General features: G+C 37.0%; 1 long non-coding RNA gene across 1 annotated transcript; it reads left to right on the top strand.

Moving 5' to 3' along the window:
• Positions 1 to 777: 777 nt before the first annotated feature.
• Positions 778 to 16,962, top strand: LOC140516077 (uncharacterized). Its single transcript, XR_011971282.1, has 3 exons — positions 778 to 1,082; positions 8,115 to 8,178; positions 16,107 to 16,962. It is a non-coding gene; the product is annotated as an uncharacterized lncRNA (long non-coding RNA).
• The last annotated feature ends 4,128 nt before the right edge of the window (positions 16,963 to 21,090 follow it).

Raw genomic sequence — 21,090 nt, 5'->3', positions numbered from 1 at the left:
CTTCTAACTGAAAGAACCAGATGCCACAACACACAATCAACATCATGAATAAAAAACAGCAAAATAAGTGTGAAAAAACCATAGAATCTTTCTATGGAGATAAGGACCAAAACACAAATACCAAAGAGGTCAGTCCTGAGACTGTACTTCCATCTGAAACTTCAGGAAGGACTATGAACTGCTCACAAGCACAAGCAGCTCTCCTGGAACAACTGAAGAAGGAAATAGAAGAAAAACTGGCCAATGATTTTAAAAGTATAAAAAAAGAATTCACTGATGAGAACATCTCTTTGAAAAGGAAAATTGAACAAATGGAAAAGGAAGTACAAAAATTAACTAGAGAAAATAACTCCTTAAAAGGAAAAATTGGACAGATGGAAAAGGAGATGCAAAAGTTAACTGAAGAAAATAATTTGATAAAGATTGGAATTGGGCAAGTAGAAACTAATGACTCTATGAGGCAGCAAGAATCAGTTAAACAAAATCTAAAGAATGAAAAAATAAAAGAAAATGTAAAATATCTAATTGGATAAACAACTGACCTGGAAAATAGATCCAGGAGGGAAAATTTAAGAATTATTGGCCTGCCAGAAAGCCACTATAAAAAAAGAGTCTGGACAACATCTTCCAGGAAATCATCAAGGAAAACTGCCCAGAAGTGCTAGATCCAGAGGGCAAAATAGTCATCGAAAGAATCCACCATTCACCTCCCTAAAGGGATCCCAAACTCAAAACCCCAAGAAATATTGTTGCCAAATTCCAGAACTATCAAGTGAAGGAGAAAATACTATAGGCAGCCAGAAAGAAACCATTCAAATATCGAGGAGCTACAGTTGGGATCACACAGGACCTTGCAGCTTCTACATTAAAAGACAGAAGGAATTGGAATCTAATATTCTGTAAGGCAAAGGAGCTGGGACTACAAACAAGGATCAACTACCCAGAAAAGTTCAGCATAACATTTCAGGCAAGGAGATGGTCATTCAATGAAGTAAGAGATTTCCAGACCTTCCTGACAAAAACGCCAGAACTTAATAGAAAATTTGATCTTCAAATGCAGATCTCAAGAGAAGCATAAAAAGGTAAATGGGAGGGGGAAACTTGTTACTCAATTTGGGCAAACTGTTTACCTCCCTATAAGGGAAGATGATACCTATTTATCTTGAGAATTGTGCATCTGTTATGAAATATAAAAGGGATATATGTAGAGGGAACGGGTATAAAGTAAATGATGTTTTGTTAAAAATATGATTTAAGTATGTGAAGGGATTGTAACAGGAGGTGTGAAAAGGAGGAAGCAGAAAATGGTAAATTACATCACAGGAAGAAGTACAAATTATAGTAGAGGGAAAGAGGGGAGGGAGATGAGCATTGTTTGAGAGGTACTCTTATCTGATTTGGTTCAAGGAGGGAACAATAAACTTAAGTATATAATCCTAACTAGCTCTATAGGCAGTGGGAGGGGAAGGGGGAAGGGGGAAGGAAGGGGAAGGAAGCTAAAAGGGAGGGAAGAAGCAGTAAGGGTAAAGGGGAGTAAAAGGGAGGGGGGCTCAAAGAAGGAAGGGAAGGCTGTAGGAGGTGGTGAAAAGTGAAAACTATTGAGGAGGGGAAGGGAGATAGGAGAGCTAAAAGCACAAATGGTGGGAAAGAGGATGGAGGGAAATACACAGATTGTAATCATAACTATGAATGTGAATGGAATGAACTCTCCCATAAAATGGAGATGGATAGCAGAATGGATTAAAAGCCATAATCCAACAATATGCTGTTTACAAGAAACACATTTGAAATGGGGTGATACACACAGGATAAAGGTCAAAGGTTGGAGGAGAATATATTGTGCCCCAGCTGATGTAAGAAAAGCAAGAGTAGCAATCCTAATCTCAGACAAAGCAAAAGCAGAAATCAATCTAATCAAAAGAGATAAGGATATAAACTATATCCTGCTAAAAGGCACCATAGACAATGAAGCAATATCATTACTAAACATGTATGCTCAAAGTGGTATAGCATCCAGATTCTTAGAGGAGAAGTTGGGGGAGTTGAAGGAAGAAATTGACAGCAAAACTACACTAGTGGGGGACCACAACCTCCCCCTCTCTGAATTTGAGAAATCTAACCTCAAAATAAACAAGAAAGAGGTTAAGGAGGTGAATAAAACTCAGGATAAGGTAGATATGATAGATCTCTGGAGAAAATCGAATGGGAATAGAAAGGAATATACCTTTTTCTCAGTGGTACATGGCACATATACAAAAACTGACCATGTACTAGGACATAAAAACCTCACAGTTCAGTGCAGAAAGGCAGAGATAACCAATGCATCCTTCTCAGATCATAATGCAATAAAAATGATATGTAATAAAGACCATGAAAAGATAAACCGAAACTCAATTGGAAACTAAATAATCTAATCCTAAAGAAGGAGTGGGTTAAACAACACATCATAGAAACAATCAACAACTTCATTCAAGAGAATGACAATAATGAGACAATCTACCAAATCTTATGGGATACTGCAAAAGCAGTTCTTAGGGGAAGTTTTATATCTTTGAATGCCTACATAAATAAAATAGAGAAAGAGGAGATCAGTGACTTGGGCATGCAGCTGAAAAAGCTAGAAAAAGAACAATTTGAAAATCCCCAAGTAAATACCAAATTAGAAAACCAAAGGAGAGATTAATAAAATTGAAATTAAGAAAACTATTGAAATAATAAATAAAACCAATAGTTGGTTCTATTAAAAAAACTAATAAAATTGATAAACCTTTGAACAATTTGATTAAAAAAAGAAAAAAGAAAATCAAATTACTAATATCAAAAATGAAAGGGATGAACTCACCTCAAAAGAGGAGGAAATTAAAACAATAATTAGAAATTACTTTGCCCAACTTTATGCCCACAAATTCGATAATCTAAATGAGATGAATGAGTATTTTAAAAAATGCAAAGGAATAGTGTATTTATCAGATTTATGGAGAAGGGAAGAATTTTTGACTAAAGAAGAGATAGAAAGCATTGTGAAATACAGGATGGATAATTTTGATTACATCAAACTGAAAAGTTTTTGCACAACCAAATCCAATGCAACCAAAATTCAGAGGGATGTAGTAAATTGGGAAAGAATTTTTACAACTAATCTCGGGGATAAAGGCCTCATTTCTAGAATATATAGAGAACTGAATCAAATGTACAACAATACAAGTCATTCCCCAATTGATAAATGGTCAAAGGATATGAACAGGTCATTTTCAGAGGAAGAAATCAAAGATATTTATGATCATATGAAAAAATGCTCTAAATCACTTTTGGTTAGAGAGATGCAAATCAAAACAACTCTAAGGTACCACATCATACCTATTAGATTGGCAAACATGACAGAACAGGAAAATGATAAATGTTGGAGAGGATGTGGAAGAGTTGGAACACTAATTCATTGTTGGTGGAGCTGTGAGCTCATCTAACCATTCTGGAGAGCAATTTGGAACTATGCCCAAAGGGCTACAAAAATGTGCATTCCCTTTGACCCAGCACTATTCCATCTAGGATTGTATCCCCAAGAGATCATAAAAATGGGAAAGGGTCCCACATGTACAAAAATATTTATAGCAGCTCTCTTTCTGGGGGTCAAGAACTGGAAATCAAGGGGATGCCCATCAATTGGGGAATAGCTGAATAAATTATGGTATATGAATGTAATGGAGTACTATTGTGCTATAAGAAATGATGAACAAGAAGACTTCAGAGAGGCCTGGAAGGACTTACATGATCTGATGCTGAGTGAAAGGAGCAGAACCAGGAGAACTTTGTGCACAGCAATAACCACGGTGTGTGAGAGGTTTTTCTGGTAGACTTGGAACTTCGTAACAACACAAGAACTTAAAAAAAAATTCCCAATGGTCTTCTAAGGCAAAATGCCTTTCACACTCAGAGAAAGAACTATGGAATGCATTCACAGAATGTAGCAGATCATTTTTGTGTGTGTACGTGTATTACGTTTTGATCTGTTATATGATTTCTTCCATTTATTTTAGTTCGTCTACACAGCATGACTATAGTGAAAACATATTCAATACGAAAGTATTTGTAGATCCTATATAGAATTGTATGCCATCTTGGGGAGGGAGGGGGGTGGGGAGGGTAGGTGGGGGAGAAATCTAAGTTTTATGGTAATGATTGTAGAACATTAAAAATAAAAAGAAATATTTGTTTGCACAAATATAAAAAAATTGCTAATAATTAGAGAAATCCAAATTAGAACAACTCTGAGGTACTACCTCAAACCCAGCCAATTGGATAATGGGCCAAAAAAAGAGAAAATGACAAATGTTGGAGGGAATGTTGGAAAACAGGTACTTGATTGGACTCTTGGTGGAGTTGTGAACTAGTCCAACCATTCTGAAAAGCAATTTGGAACAATGCCCCAGAGGTTATTAAACTGGGTATACCCTTTGACCCAGCTATAATGCTACTAGGTCTCTACCTGAATGAGATCAAAGAAAGAGGAAAAGGACCCATATGTACAAAAATATTTATAGCAGCTCTTTTTATAGTGACAAAGAATTGTACACTGAGGGGGATGCCCATCATTTGGAGAATGGTTGAACATATTTTAATATTTGCATGTGATGAAATACTATTGTGCTGTAAGAAATGATGAAGGAAATGGTTTAAGAAAAACCTGGGAAGGTATGTACAAACTGATGGAAAGTGAACTGAGCAGAATGAGGAGAACAATATACACAATAAGAGCAATGTTGTAAAGATGATCAATTTATTAAGACCTTGTAACTCTGAACAACACAATGACCCAAAACAATTCTAATGGACTCTTGATGAAACATGCTATTATTCATCATTGAAGTATATTTCTTTCTTTTTCTGTTTTCTATTTTTTATTGGAATGTAGTTAATGGGAAAATGTGTTTTGTATGACTATACATATTTGCAATAGTTTATTTTCTTGCCTTTTCTTTGGGGGGGGGGCAAAGGGGCAAGAGGAGGAAGAGAATTTGGAACTGAAAAAAAAAGAATACAAAATTCTCTGTGCTTTAAAAAACCTTGTATCATATTGGAGCCTCACAATAAGCTGGGAGATTGAATCTGAGCTGAGATTTCAAGGGGGTCTTGGAAATCAAGAGACTGAGATGATAAAGGGATAGCATTCTAGGCATTTCATAAAATGACAGGGGAAGTGGAGAACATTGCTGAAGAAACAGCAAATAGGCCAGTGTAGTTGAATCATAGAGTGTGGAATGGGTGGAAAGGAAAGACTGGAAAGGTAGGTTATAAAGAACTTGAACTGCCAAGCAGAGAAACTTGCATTTGAACCTGGAGGCAACAGCAAGCCATTGGAGTTTATTGAGTTGAGGAGAGACTTGTGTTTTAAGAAAATCACTTTGGCAGCTGATTGGAAAATACAATTAAATGGGGAGATACTTTTTGGTGTTGGTTCTATTTGCAATGGCATTTTATGTATACTGTTTTCTTGGTTCTGCTTACCTTACTTTGCATCAGTTTATATAAGGGTTTCTATGTTTCTCTGTATTCACCAAATTCACAATTTCTTACATCATAGTAATATCCCTTTATATTCCTGTCACAACTTGTTGAGCTATTTGTAAATCAATGAGCATGTACTTCCCTTCCCCCCCAGTTCTTTGCCACTACAAAAAGTTTGGAGCAGAGTCTTGAAAGAAATCAGAGATAGAGGAGAGAGGAAGGTGATGATAGTAGATGATGATAGTAGAATTCCCCCAGTGCAGAGGCATGGGGTTGGGAGGTAGGGGGGTCTTGTGTGAGGGATGTCAAGAAAGCCAATATTACTGGACTGGATTGTGGAGGGGTAGTAATGTGTAATATGTCTGGAAAGATTGCATGGGCCATTGTGGAGTCCTAAATGCTAAAGAAGGGAGTTTATCCTTGATTCTGAGGGTAATAGGAAACCATTGGAGTTTATCAAAATTGGAAAATGACATGGCTAGACTTAGGAAAATCACTTTGGCAGTTGTATGGAATACAAAATTAGAGAAGGGAGCCTGAAATATGCAGTAGGTAGTTGGAGGTGATGTGAAACTGGAGAGAGGCCAGGAATGGTTATGTAGAGTTGGGAGTCATATGCTTAGAGATAACGGAGTCCTTGGGAGCTAATGAGATCCCTGAGTGTGAGTATACAGAGAGTGTTGTTAACTCACAATCAGGGGATGATATGGGTGGTTAACCAGCAAAGGAGACTGAGAAGGAGAGGCCTGATGGATAGAAGGAGATCCTAAATAGATTCTAAAGAGTGTGTAGGAGGAGAATGAGTGTACAATAGTATCTGCTTCTATAGAGAAGTCAAGAGGGATGATAAGAATGGAGGATATGGCTATTGGATATGGCAGTGGATCATTATTAAATTTGGAGAGAACAGTTTCAGTTGAGTGCTGAAGTCAGGAACCAGGCTGAAGAGGATTTTAAAAATAGAGATGAGAAAGAGCAGGCACTGAGATAAATGTAAGTGAATCCCTGAGCATGACCTTGTGTCTATGGAATGGTTCAGTATCTTCTGGTTTGGGGCATCTAAATAAACTCACTGTGTTGTACTGGTATGCCTTTAATGTGTTTGTTCCAGATAAAAACCAAATGTTGGCTAAAACTTAAGGCAGAGATGAATGATTAGAATACTCGTGAAATAAATAATACTCTAATTTAGATCTCATTAATTTCTCTCAAATAATTTGGATTGCCGATTCTCATAGCAAGTAAGCAATAGTAAAGGGCAAACATCTGTCCTACTTAATAGACTAAACCACTTTCAAATACTTTGATAGCACCCCATTTTGACAGTTAATATGTTTAATACAAATTATACTTATTCAGGGCCATATCTACTTTAGGAAACACTTCTATCTAGAAGGACTCTGCAGTTTAAGCTACTAAATTACTTGAAATTAGTAGAAACTACATTTCATTAAAACTCATTCATTTTTTTATTAATTTTCCAAATAATTCATATTAAGATTTACTGTGTCTCATTTAAGTCTGTTAAGTAGACACAACGTAGACTTAGGGATGGGAATTCTTGCATGAGGAAGAACTCTTCAGAGGTGGGGAGGAAGGTTAAAATTAGCCACTAGTGCCTTTTAAAAAATACTATAAACTTGGAAAGCACGGGAAGATGTATGAAATAATGCAAAGTGACATAATCAGAATCAGATGAACAGTATACCCAATTACAATGTAAATAGTTGAACATGAATATTGCAACATTGCAAACTGTTGCAAAATTATTGCTATTGCAAAAATCAATAACAAACTTTGCCCCCATCCCTGAAGAGAGATGAAAAACACACCCCACTGCATTTCTTAGCACAGGTGAAGGGATCCGTGGATACAGACCATTGTATATAAAAGGAGGGCTTTTGGATGTTTTGCTTAATTTTTCTTCCTTTTTAATAAAAATCTTTTTTTATGAGGAATGGCTTTCTGGGAGAGAGGGAAGAGAGCAGTGATTAAAAGCCAAAATATATTTATAAAATAAAAAAATTTAAAATATAAAATACTATAAATTGTGTAGGGGCAGCTAGGTGACAGTGGATGGAGTGTCAGACTTGGAGGCCAAATCACTTAACCTCCCTCCACCTCTATACATCCGTATAATGAGGATGATAATAAGACCTGCCTCCTAGGGTTGTTGTGAGGAGTAATTAATACAACAGATGTAGAGAACTTTGTAAACCTAAAGCACTCTACAAATGCTAGCTATTGCTGTTATCTGGCTTAAATCATAGACATAAGGCCATATGGTCATAGAGAGTTAAGAGACCTGGAATTATGTCTTAGATCTATCACTAACTTGTTTTGCGGTCTTGGGTGAGTCACTTCTCAATCTATGCCTCTGTTTCATTTGTAAAATCAGGGGATTAGACTAGATGATCATGGAAATCTTCCCTAGTCATAATGTTCTATGAATCAGATTTGATTGTGATGCCCCCCTTTTCCCAAGAACTCAGTGGTTTGAAGGCAAAATTCATGTATCAGTATGCAAAATGGTTAGATTTCATGCTAACTCAAATGTAGGTTACATGTGTGTGTTTGAATTTTTTCAATAATGGAAGTTTATTCTTTTACAGGTATCAAAGTTACATTTCTACCTACTGAGTGTCCCAGTCAGAAATGGGTTCTTGGAGTGCTGAGGCATGGAGTTTTTTCTTTTATTTATGCCTACTATGATGTGTATGGAATTACTATGATAATGATGCGTATGGAATTTAGGCCATTTTTACCCAAGAGCTGTTGAATTACATGGCACCAAAACATTTTTCAGAACCAATTTACCACAGCACAGTTGTTATGATAGCATCACGGTAGTGGTGAAATTAAATAATGCCTACATATCATTAAGAAGCTTCCTGAGACACTAACCTATTGTTATCCAGTACTGATTCAAAATTCACCTACCTAGTTTTGAGGAAGGATATGAAATTGAGAAAGAATATATAAGATTTTTCTTTCTTTCTTTGATTCAGAAATTTCCAAATACAAAGCAAATATCAAATATATAGGTAAAATAAATTAGAAAATATTTACTGAGAGCCTCCTATGTGCCCAGGTTGATACTGATGTTGTAGGAGATAAGAGTATGGTCTCCTACCCTGGAGGAGCCTGTGATCTCACTGGGTAGACAAAATTAATTCTTTTGAAACAGTGGTGTGTGATAAAATATTTGGTAGAACCATGATTTCATCCATGTGGGGACTCTGATGCAGGACACAATCCTTCTTTGCCATATATATGGGACTTGATGGAAGAGGAAAGTCTTGAAATGAGGCTGGAAGGTTGGGTAGAATCTAGACATACACTCTGTGTGTATAGGATTCATTAGCACATCCCAGGCATGGTATCTGATATTACCAGTGATTTTTAATGCAGTTACAAAGGATATTCAACCACTGAAAAATCTTCCATCACAAATGTTTTTGTGGGTTCCTGACCCTTTGTGACATTGCCCCTTGCTTATAAAAAGTAGCTTATTGTAAGCTATTTGCATATACTAACACTTGCATATACTTGCAGTCTGAGGGCCAAACAGTTTTCATTGGATAATTGAGATCTGACTATATGGAGAATATGCAAATATGAATCATATTTCATTAGCTCAGTACCAAGATTAGGGAGTGTAAGTGAAATTCTTATGCCTTCTGTCTTTGAAATTTATTAAATGAGTATAGTGCAACATCAACATCTGATACCATTTCTGATTCCTCTGGTCAATAATTATTTTTATTTTGCTTTGAACCACTCTCATGCACCTGTCATATAACATTTAGTATTACAGTTCTTTGTATTTGTGGCTTCTGTGAATTTCATGAGAGCAAGGAACTTATCTTGTTTAAATTTTGTATATCCCTTAGTGCTCAGTACAGGGTCCTGCATATATACAAGCCCTTGCTCTCAAGGATTTTACATACTAATGGAAGAAGGAAAACATTCCAGACATTGCAGACAAGTGTGCAAAGGCATGGAGGGGCCTTATGAAGTGTTGTGTGTGCAGAGGTTACGGTATGGAGGGGGAATGACATGTAAGAAGACTGGAAAGGTAGGAAGGGAGCCAGGTTTTGCCAGAAGCAATAGGGAACCACTGGAATTTATTGAGTAAGAAGGGTTGACAGGGTCAGACCTATGCTTTAGGAAAATTACTTTAGCAGCTGGATGAAGGATGGATTGGAGTAGAGAGTGACTTGAGAAAAGGAGACCAATTAGGAGGCTACTGCAGTAGCATTAGCATGAGGTGTTGAGGGCCTGATCTAGAGCGTTGGCCATGTGAGTAGAGAAAAGGACTCTCTTGTATGTGAGAAATAGCATGAAAGTAGAATGACAAGATAGGGGAACTGATAGGATCTGTAGAGCGAGTGAGGGCTTGAGGATGACACCGAGATCACAAACCTGGCAGTACCCCTGACAAGGATATGGAAGGTTGGAAGAGGGGTGAATTAAAAAATTTTGTTTGAACGAATGCACAGCCCTCATACACAGACTAAGTTTAATGGTAATGGTATTTGCATTTTTGTTTTGTGTAGTTCATTATTTAAAAGGCAGAAATACAGTTTGAAAATGGAATTGTTATGGTACTTCTGAGAGCTTACAACCTTTCCTCTTGGGGGGAAGGATACTTTACATTATTGGTGACAATGCCAAATAATTTAGATATCATAAGTTAATCATTTCTGATGAACTTTTTGTTTTCTGAGTGAATTAAGAAATTAAACCCCTCCTCAATTTTAATTATTAAGGCTGAATTTATATTTTGAGCTTATTGTGGCATATGGTCTGAGATCTTGGTGTAAACCTAATATTTGAAGAATTGTTTTCTGGTTTTCTCAGTAGTTCATATTATTAAATTTATAGTTATACAAACCTAGACCCAGTGTGTCCTTGTAGGAGGCTTCCCAGATATTTTGTATTTTAAAGTTATTTTGAATGAGATTTCTTTCTTTTTCTAGCTGTTTTCTTTTACCATGTAGAAATATACGAGCGTGTGATATTTGCTGAGTAAACCATCACTATGTCTGAAAATTGGTATAATTTTATCTTTGTTACTAGCATTTCTAGAACTAGTTTACCCTTGTAATTATTGGTAGGGCTTTCAGTATTTCTCCACTGCAGAGAGCTTTTATACTAGAAATCGTCCTATACTTTTCTATACTTTTTAGAGTCCTTACCACAAACAAGTGTTAGATTTTTCAAGGCTTTTTCTGTCTTTACATAGATCTTTGCTTCTAATGTAGAGTTTAGCCTCTTGTATTTTAATATTTGCTAAATACTAGTAGATTGTTATGATAAACATAACTCTTTCTTACCTGTTCATTCATACAGTGGGGATTACTAAAATTTTTTTGCATCATGTGTTACTTTGTCAGTCTGGTAAAGCCTATAGATTCTCTCTCAGTATCATATTTTTAAGTAATCGAAGGAAATGGTAAATTTATTAGAGAGGTTAGTGAAAATAAAGATTTTTTTTTCCACTCAAATTCACAGACTCTCAGAAAAAAAAATCTCCTCTACCTAACAACATTTTCTTTTTGCTGTGGAAAAAAATGATAATTCTCTTCTTTTATTAAAGTGATTTCATTGGAGTTTCTAAAATAAATGAAGGCATAGGATAGTTGGCCAGTAGGAGCTGCTGTGGCAGTATTGACATCAAGGTGACTACCCAGGTTATAGAGTTAGCCTTTGTCTTTGTGGGTCATCTGCACTTTTTACGCTGATGTAAATTGTGATGACACAACCTCCATGTAACTTAATCTTAGAGAGTTGCTGTGGCCAAAAAGCATGTGGTCTCTGAACCCAGCTCAGCAAATGGATACAAGAAGTTCTCCGAAGTCCCTACCTGGCAGTGCAGGATAAAGCTAGAGAAATGAAATGGCAGGGATTTAGGTTCCTGCATCATCGCAAATTCTCCTGCCTTCTCCCTCTAAATGAATTTGCACATACACCAAGTCTGCTGGGTTTTTTGTTTTTTGTTTTTTGTTTTTTTTGTTTTTTGCTTCTCATCTTGTTTGAAGGAGAAGCAGAAGAAATGCATGAAGATGCTACAATGATTAAACAGGCTTGCTCAGGAATTGTTACAGGAAGTGAAGTGCTTACTGGACTTTACCTATATTCAGCTTTAGTGACACCTGAATGGGTTTATTGTTTGGTTACTGGTGAGAAGTCACCTTTCTTGATAGCATCAGCCTAAATCTGAGACAGGACACCATGGGAATAAAGCAGGACCCAATGTTATGGTTGCACTTTTATTTTTTACAAATGAAACATTCAAAGTACTTTTTTCAAATATTGACACATAATATTAACTTTAGATATTTGCAGCGTGTTGTTGTGATGCTCTTGTAGAAAAATGCATATTTCTGGCTTAAAAACCAGAGTCAAATACAAAAGATCATGTAACAGTTGTAGCCATACAACAACCATGAACCAGGACAATATCCAGTCACTTTTCAGCACAGGAGTTAGAGAAGGAATACAAAATTGGAAGCTAGTGTTTCCTAGCAACAATGATATTTAACAGGCCATGAGAACACAATTTTCAGGATAATTAGAACCTCTGTTATACTGAAATTGAAAATCTTGGCAAACACTGTTAACAGCTTTACTTTTCCTGAGAAAGTAAGCAGTTAAAAAGAATATGTTTGTGACATATAAAGGCTATGCTTCACTTTTCGCTGATACTTTTGCCAGAAGAATATTAAAGATTTAGACATCGTCATAGTTCATACAAGCAAAATATTTTTTCAAAGACACAATCTGATATACTGACATTTACTTAAGAGGTTAAAATCCACCACTAAATCAAAGGAAAGATTTTAAACTGCCAAGCACATTTTCTTTGACAAATAACGTAAGATGACAATTGCCAAGACAAACTCCATAGCAAGTAGAACTCAAGTATTTTTAGGTACTGTTTAGGAAGTTATTTCCTTTTACACATAGTTGTAGACTTTGGTCCTAAATAGCTTTTGTATGAAGGACACTCTGAAATAAGTCACTGGTGTGTGGTTGAATTTTCTCTCCCCTTCCTCCCTTCCATCCTCCCCCACAGCCCAGAACCTCATAGTAGGCTCTGTCAGAGAGCAGTCTGAGCTCTGAAGTTCTAGACAGGTCAGCTAGATTGGCGTGAATTTCTCCAAATAAGCAGAGTGTTTTCCATTCAGTCTGTAGGCTTCTGTTTTTCATAAACTAAGTCATACTCCCAAATGTTTCTTCTCTCAATGCTTGGTTTCTCACCATGGCTATTTACCATTGAGCACCATCATTACACTTGCCATGATATATGAACGCATCTTTGCAAGTACAAACCACTTTGTCCTGACTATTTTGAAGGTAGTTATTATGGTGAGGGCCTGGGCTGGTCAGGAAAATTTTTTAAAGCATCATAGAATACATACAATGTGTATGAATAATGATAAAAAGAAGGCATTTTAAAAAATCAGTAAGTTAGATTTATGTCCATCTAAGCAGTTAGCATACCAAATTATGCATTATCAAGTTTTTGTACACTTGTCTATGTTGTGTAAGTTTATATATACACACACACACACATATATTCTATATCTCCTAGATAAGTTGGTGGTAAAGGAAAGTTATTTTACATATTGTTTTGTGTAGAAGGCTTAAAAGAAGATATTTAACTAGTTTAGCATGGTATATGGTTTTTAAGGTAATGTGTACATGGAAGTTTTAGTCTCATTTTTTGTAGGAGTCAGTCTGCTGCTAATCTACAGTCATTAGAGTGGCGACATAAAATAATCATCTAGATGCCTGTTAAAGTTGTACTTTGCTCATTTGGGTCTCTAAAACTGTTTAGTGCGAAAAAATATTCTTAAAGGAAAAAGAAAATTGGTCTGGCTGGCAAAAATAAACATAGAGATGAAGTGTTTACTCCTTGCCGCCATCTTGGACTTTCTGGCTTTGTAGCTTCAGCCTCCCAAGTCTCATAAGCAATTGGTGTAATGCTTCTACTTTCACTAGGAAATGCAAATTGCAGAAGAATGTTCAATGAAGGCAGGCATTCTCTGCTTTTCCCATTGAATAGGTCCAGTATATGTTAAATATAATCTCCATGGTCTCCTTTAGAATTGTCCAAAATATCTCTTAGAATTACTACCCATGAATGCTAACCTCTGGGGGTAATTAAAAATAAATGGTGTAATTCAAGGCAGTATTAAAACCATAGCTATAAGTAACAGAAAGCACATTTCCTGAATACAATACAAATAGAATTTTAAGAAACTAAAGGCACAGGCTAATTAAATATGTATTACAAACTAGAAATGCATAGTTCAAGGTAATTAATATTAAGTAAAAGCTCCAAATATTTATTTCTAATGGATATTTAAAGCAGTTTGATACATTGGTGAATTGCAAAAAAGTATAATTGCTTAAAATATAAGTAAAATAGACTCTAAAACTGACATTTGGATCAGTGATAAAATACATCACATTTATGAATACACTTGTTATAACAGCCCATAAATTATTTTTTGTTTGAAAGAAAATGTCAGAGCCTCTACAAACTGAAGGTTCATTTTTAGACTGGTGTCAAAGTATTAAAATGTTCAACAAGTTGATTTGTTAGAAATTATATTATTCCACCTGAAGAAACGTGGTGCCATTAATGTTGATCTGGATTAGCGGTTTTTCAACATGGTGAACTTCCAAACAGACACAGAAGAAAAAGTGAGAACTCTCATTTTCAATGCCTGTGTAAGAATGGAATGGTGATCATTGCCATCCCAAAGACTTTGGAATGGAAACGTTTGAACACAGCCTCTCTCTCCTGTCTGTGGATCCTTGCCTTCACTTGGTTTGGCTCTTCTAAAATCCTTAATGTGATTGTGTAATCTTGATTAAGATGTTTTTAAAAGAAGGGGGTCAAGGACCACCTGGTACATGTGGGTAGCAGTTGGAGAGACTCCAAACTGTACTCCCTGAACCCTCTGGGCCTACGAAAGCTGGGAAGTTGGCTTGGGGGCCACAGTGCGATGCTCTGTGCTTCGGTTCCATAGTCTCTGGGTACTCTATGCAGCATCTTACGGACTGTTTGTGTATCCACTGGGCACAAAGCACCTGGCTCACTGAGGGGTTTCTTTTCAAGCAGGAGTCATAGAAAAAGTTTAGCTGATTTTAACAGTAATCCTGGCTAAATACTTCCAAGTCCAAAGTTAACCAAAACCCTTCTTAGAAAATGACCATTTTCCTAGGAAGAGAAGATGATTAGTGTGATTAAAAATCTGCCCACCCCTTAGTTGAAATAATTGGGCGAGAGAGGCTTTAAGTTCACTTAGATGTATGTCATAAATGTGGCTGGGAAATGTTCAATGAATAGCTGTAAAACTTGGAGGATAAATGTGGGAGTGGGAGTACATAATGCTAGCCATGATGATGTTTGGTGCCTTTTGAGAATTGGGCTTGTTAATGCCTTTGGTAGAGTAGCTACACCAGAGATGGCAATTTATGTAGGGAAGTAAGCACTGTGTCTAGTTTTCAGGTCTTAGTTCTTCTGTACTTTTCCTAAGTAGTTTTGATACTTTACTACAGATGTGGAAAATTCATACCCAGTCTTTAGCAAATTACTTCTGAGTACATTAAACCTTTAGTGCAGTGGTGACTGCATCATCTACATTCCCAATAGAGACATGAGAGATTTCCTAGGCAGGTTAATAAGTTAAGAAAGACTATGTTTAGGTAATACCAATCCATCTGATCAATCTGGTGAAAATTCTAATCCCAACAGACTGTTCTGGAAAGAGTGTGTTGGCCAGATGCTTGGTTATCACATAGACATAAGTACCAAGTAAGTAAGTGTTAGCTCTCGGTACAACATGGTCACTGAGGACATTTTCTTACTGATTTTAAAGTTTCCTATAATAGCTCTGCAAAATGACTGGCAGTCTTTGGAAGTGTAAAGACATTCAAGAAACTTTTAAAATAGTCTTCAAGTTAGGTTGATAGTTAAATATGAAACAGCATGTCACAATAGATAAATAGAACCTTGGCTTCTTTTTGTTATCTATTTCAACACATACCAGCATGACAAATTCTGAAAACTCAGTCTTTTTCATTGTTTGAGCTGTACTTGCGGTATTTCGAATACTGCCACACGAGAATTAAATGTTTTCTGTCATTTCTTGAAAAATTTAAAGAAACCATATTAAAATAACATCTTCTGTCTCATTGAAAGGCAGTTGGATATGTTTTTCCTTCATATTTACGTATACAGAGTTCTGATCTAGAAAACCAATACAATAAATCATTTTAAGTTTTAAAAATAGGCAGTCTTTGGTGATGCAAAGGCAGAGATTTTTTGTGTTACCTCCTGCCTATTTCGCTCTGTCTCATAAAGTGAATGTTGTTGGCACTGTCAAAGTTCTAGATACTGCTCAACAGACAAGACGAAATAGCCTTGTACCCTTCCAGTGCTCAGAAGCTGTTGCTTCTCTCCCTCTGTCCATGCCCTAATCCCCTCTTCCCTTCTTGCAATCTCCTCTGTTCCTTAGTCCAGGACTGAGCAACAGCTCACTGTCTGGTATTTTCTAACATGTGGTTCTTTTCTTCTTCTATAGTTGTTCCATACCTAATGAATGTCAAAGCACAGAGTACCATGTTGGAGCTGTATATCTGCAAAGCGTCTAGTCCTCCCATTCATCACAGAAGTCATTTGGGACACAGTAACATTGACACCATTCTCTAATATCCGCCTCCCTCCTGTGTTACCTATGACAGTCAAGTCCTCCAGAGATCCAAGTTTAATGAAGTAGCGAGTATCCTGTCTATTGACGGGCAAGTGCAGGTTTTCCAGATAATGAGCATTGTTGAGGATGGCAGCAATTCGGCAGCTGTCTTCATTGGCCACTCCTATGATGTTAGCAATCGCTGTGCCATCCTTGATGGCAAACTTTATACCTTTTCTAAAAACAGATGGAATAGCAGTAAACCTGGACTGTTTTCTTCCTTCCAGACACCTTCTGTCACGGTATATGGGAGCCATAGGAAGTTGGTGTAAGGAAATGAAATTTCTAAGCTGTTTTTTCAACTCACATTGAATGCTCAGGATAGTCTGTTAAAGAGAAAGACAAAACATACAGCTTCACATGTTAAGAATCTGTCATCTGATCCAGCCATTTCAGTCACATATTTTCTATTTTCTGTTCTCTTCAAAGATGATGAGGGATGGACTCCATGGTTTCTATTATAAAATGATGTATAATGTGAAGTGTTATTAGCTACATTTACAATGTGAAACTAGTATTTTTCCTAATGTTTTAACTCACACACTACTGCTTCCTTTAATCACTGAATTTATGTGGTTTCCCACTTTTTGTATCATATATATATATCATATATATGTATTGTATCATATATATATATGATAGGGTATATATATATACCCTTATGATTAAATCATCTTCTAGTTTCTGAGTGGTTTTGTTGAACATTTGGGTGCATCTTTATCCCTTTCTCTCAGGGAACCATCTACTACTCTCTGTAGTATGTCACAACCTCCCTCTAGAGCAGAGGGTAGAGGTGGGGACTGAATAGGGGACCCAGCTTGCCATTTATAGTTGGGCAACTCAGCTTGTCTTTTCCTCTCTTCCCACTTCTACTCTCCTCTATCTTCCTCTTTCTTCCCTTCTCTATCTTCTCCTCTTTTGTATATTCCCCTCCTTCCCCATATAGCTTCTCTTCTATATTCCCTCCTCCTCTCTTCTATCTTCTCATCTCTTCTCTCCTCTTCCTTTACCTTTTCTTCTTTCCTCTTCTCCTCTATCTTCATCTTTCTCTCTCCTTTAACAGAGAGGGGAGGAAAAGATAACAGAGGAAGGAAGAAGAGAGTAGGGAGGGGACTTACCTTCAGTGGAAGACCTTGGTCCTTTTAAGTAAGTTAAGGTCTTTTCAGGTTCTCACTTTGACTGAGGCAACACCTGTTCAGTGAATAGGCCTCTTTAAAAAGTGAGTGAAGGTATGGCCCCTTTAATAAAAAGACAAACAAACCAGGAAGGAAGACCCTCAGGGTCTTTACATTCACTCTGAGCCTGGAGGGCCCAAAGAATAAACATTAAGTGGTGCTTCAGCAGGACCTATTGTTGTCCAATCCCTGAGATCTGGAGTGATTTGGGTTAGGGTTAAGGTTGTCTTTGATAAAGAAATCTAGGCAGTAAACTTCAATTTAACTAGGCATCTTTTCAGTGGCAAAATTTACCTTCCTTTGGGCAGAGCATTCTCAGGTGAGAGGAGAGAGGATCTCACCTCAGGTGAGGTGAGAGATCTCTATTTGGAGTTGTAAAACATATCTGTGCATGCACACATGTGTGTACATATGTGTATGTGACTTAGTAGAGTAATGATGACATTAATGAAATTTATCTTTGGGCACTTACTAGCTGTGGGACTAGGGGCAAGTAAGTTACTTCTCTGAAGTCAAAATATCTCTTTGTTTATTCACCAAAGGGAAGTTTTGGAGGCTATGTTTATTTTTTTCAAATGAAAATTTTCACAAATCTTTCCAGGATCCCACTCTTGAGTTTTTGTTTGAAGCTGCAGAAGCTTGTACATTAACTCTACACTTTCTATTTCTGGTTTTGGAAATCCAGGCAGCACCTTGTGTAACTGGAAATTAAACAGCTCCAACCAACTTCCAATATCTACACATGCAAATGAAGCAGAAACAAATAGTACATACTCACTTGGCAAACAAAAACAAAATCCCAATACCTCCAAACCTATCTGATGCCAGGGAGTCTTCCAGGAAAACTAATCTTTTGATTTAAGAGAATTTTAAAAGCACCTGAAGGACTGTAAAAACCCTCATCTTTCCAAAGAGGTTATAGCAGCCTTTTTGATCAGGCCAAGTTTGACAGAACAAGTCCTTTTATTAAGGGGATTTGTTCTGTGAAGTTTGAATTCTGTCAAAGGGCCGCCCTTGAGGGCTACACATGGCTTTGATGCCACAGGTTCCCCACTAGTACCCTAGCTGAACTTGTATCTTCTCATGTGGATCGGTGTTACAAGCAGAGATTTTATTTAACTATTTCTTCAAGTGCGACCCATCTATGCCAAAGAAAGTTGTGCTGAAATGACCCTTACATCCAACGAGATGATTAAATCCACAAATGATAACACCAACCCAGCCAAGCTGCTAGGTTCAAATTCTTCTTCTGACATATTACTGTTGTGACTTTGGCACTTAAATGGCACTTAAACCTCCCAAACCAGTTTCCTCAGTTGTAAATGAAGGAACTGGACTAAATAATATCATGTCTCGAAGGCTCATTCCTGTTCTAGTCCTATGAAAAAAATAAATCAAGTAGATAGATGTACATAAAGACATGAAGTCTCTGGCAGGGAAGGTTCACCCTCTGGGTTCACTTGTTGAGAAAGTATTCATTATTGGATCTGGGAAGTGAAAGTGCTCTGCTTCTTTTTGCACCTCCCTCACCCCCAATCAATCCATAGAATCTGAAACACTTCAAGGTCAACATGCCATATCCTGAACTTAAGTCAAAGCTGGTTTGATGGATAAAGTTCATGAAGACATTTTGCCTACAATAAAATAAGTAAATACAGTCTTAGTGTTAAAATAAAAATAATTAACAGCCTTATGCTGCTTTCCTACCTAGAAAGCCCGCTTCACTATTCTGTCCCTATTCAAATTCTGTCTATCTTGAAAAGCTCAACTCAAACACTAAAGAAAGTTAATTGACCACTCTGGAGAGGTAGCAGAGAGCTACTAAGTCCTGAGATCTGGAGTTCGCACCCCCTCTTGTTCCACTTGTATTTTTGCTCAGGACACTTACTAGGCATAGTAACATTTCTATACTGCTCTAAGGGTTGTGAAGCACATGTTATCTCATTTGGTCACACCAAGGACCCATGAGTTAGGTGCTATTATCCCCTTTTTCAGATGAGAATGACTTGCCAGGGATTGAAAAACTACAAAGTGTCTGAGGCAGCATTTGAACTCAGCTCTTCCTGACTTCCAAGGTCACTGTTCTCTCTACCCCACTACTGAGCTGCCTCTCTGATGTAAGGGATATTTCTCTCCCCTCTGCACCCCTGGCCTCAGGGGTCTTTCTACCTGCCTTGCCACCCACTCTTACCACATAGTTATTGTCCTCTCCGGTCTCCCTCTGGTAAACCAACCACTGCCTGAAACCTGTTCCCCTGTGTTCCAGATGCCACTCTATGTCTAACAATTTCCACTCTGTTTTTGAAGTTTCTTGGCAGTGACAACATCGTGAGTTACAAGATTACAAATTTCTCTAATGTAAACACTGTTTCTCAGCTGTCATTTGCCCCTTTTTCACTTTGGGCCACCACCACAGAACGGCTTTGCCAAGACTCCTTGGCCCAGAGTTTGTTTAGCATCTATAGTGCTGCCTCAAGGATGTAAAAGGCCTTTTATTACTCAAATGACTGAGTGGGAAAACTAGGTCTAAGTCTTTTGAAAGACTTGAATAAAATGCCAAAATATTTCCCATCTTCAAACAAAAAGATTTGGTTTTATATGTGATTGAACAGGAAACTGAAGCGGACAAGTATTAGAAATGTGCTAAGTCAAAGCATGGAAAATGACAAGATGGCAATATCGTTCAGAACGGAGGGTTCAGCCAATCAATGCGTTTGGTCTGGCTCTTTGCTCTTTAGGTCTTTGAGGTCAAAAGTAGCAGCTTGGTCCAAGTTTATTCGCTGAGAATATCTAATTAAATAATTCTATAAATTACACTAAAAGCAAAATGCAGGTTTTTAAAAAATAATTTCCAATGAATGATTTTGGGAAATGGGTGTATTTAGATTTTTTTGTCAAATCAAAATGTAAGCGTTCTTGCTATGTGCAAAGCACTTTCTTAGGGGCTGGGAAGTTCAAAGTTTAGATGGGACACCTTCCCTGACATCATGGAACTCAGCATTTTGTACAAAAGGCCTCAAAATACATGTGTTTACCTTCAGGAAAATTCCCATAAATCAAGATGGAAAAATAAATGACATATGATGGGGAATATTAATAAACTCAGTCCATAATTCATCATTGCTTTCATAAGAGAATTCACACAACCACATATTATTACTCAAACGATTGTGCAGGAAAACACTAAAAAAGTACCTTATTCCCACCATGACAGTTTCCTTGCTAGAACAATCTTGCATTTTTCCAGTGATATTACCTTTCTATGAACTTTCTCATAGTAAAAAGAGCATGAACAAAAATGTTCAAAGGAAGAGAAAGAAAAGCTATTACCCCAATTTGAATTTAAAACAATATATGGTAGAATATGGTCTTTTAAGAAAATCTTAAGCTGAAAAATGGCATGCCTATTCAATAAACACACTTGCTTTGCTGTATTACAGAAAATGTTAGTCAGAAAGCAGGCTTGCCATGAAGGTAATTATTCTCAATCTCGTGTAGAATCTTATGATCATAGATTTTAGCCCATGTCAGATTTTAGCCCAAGTAAGTATAGTTCCATATTTTCCCACCAGCCCAGGTTCGTGATCATATTCCATTTTCTCCATCCATATTCCTCTTTGAATATAAGTTACTAGTCCTGA

The sequence above is a fragment of the Notamacropus eugenii genome, chromosome X (genome assembly GCF_028372415.1).
Source record: "Notamacropus eugenii isolate mMacEug1 chromosome X, mMacEug1.pri_v2, whole genome shotgun sequence".
NCBI lineage: Eukaryota > Metazoa > Chordata > Mammalia > Diprotodontia > Macropodidae > Notamacropus > Notamacropus eugenii.
This window is presented reverse-complemented; position numbering and strand designations above follow the sequence as displayed.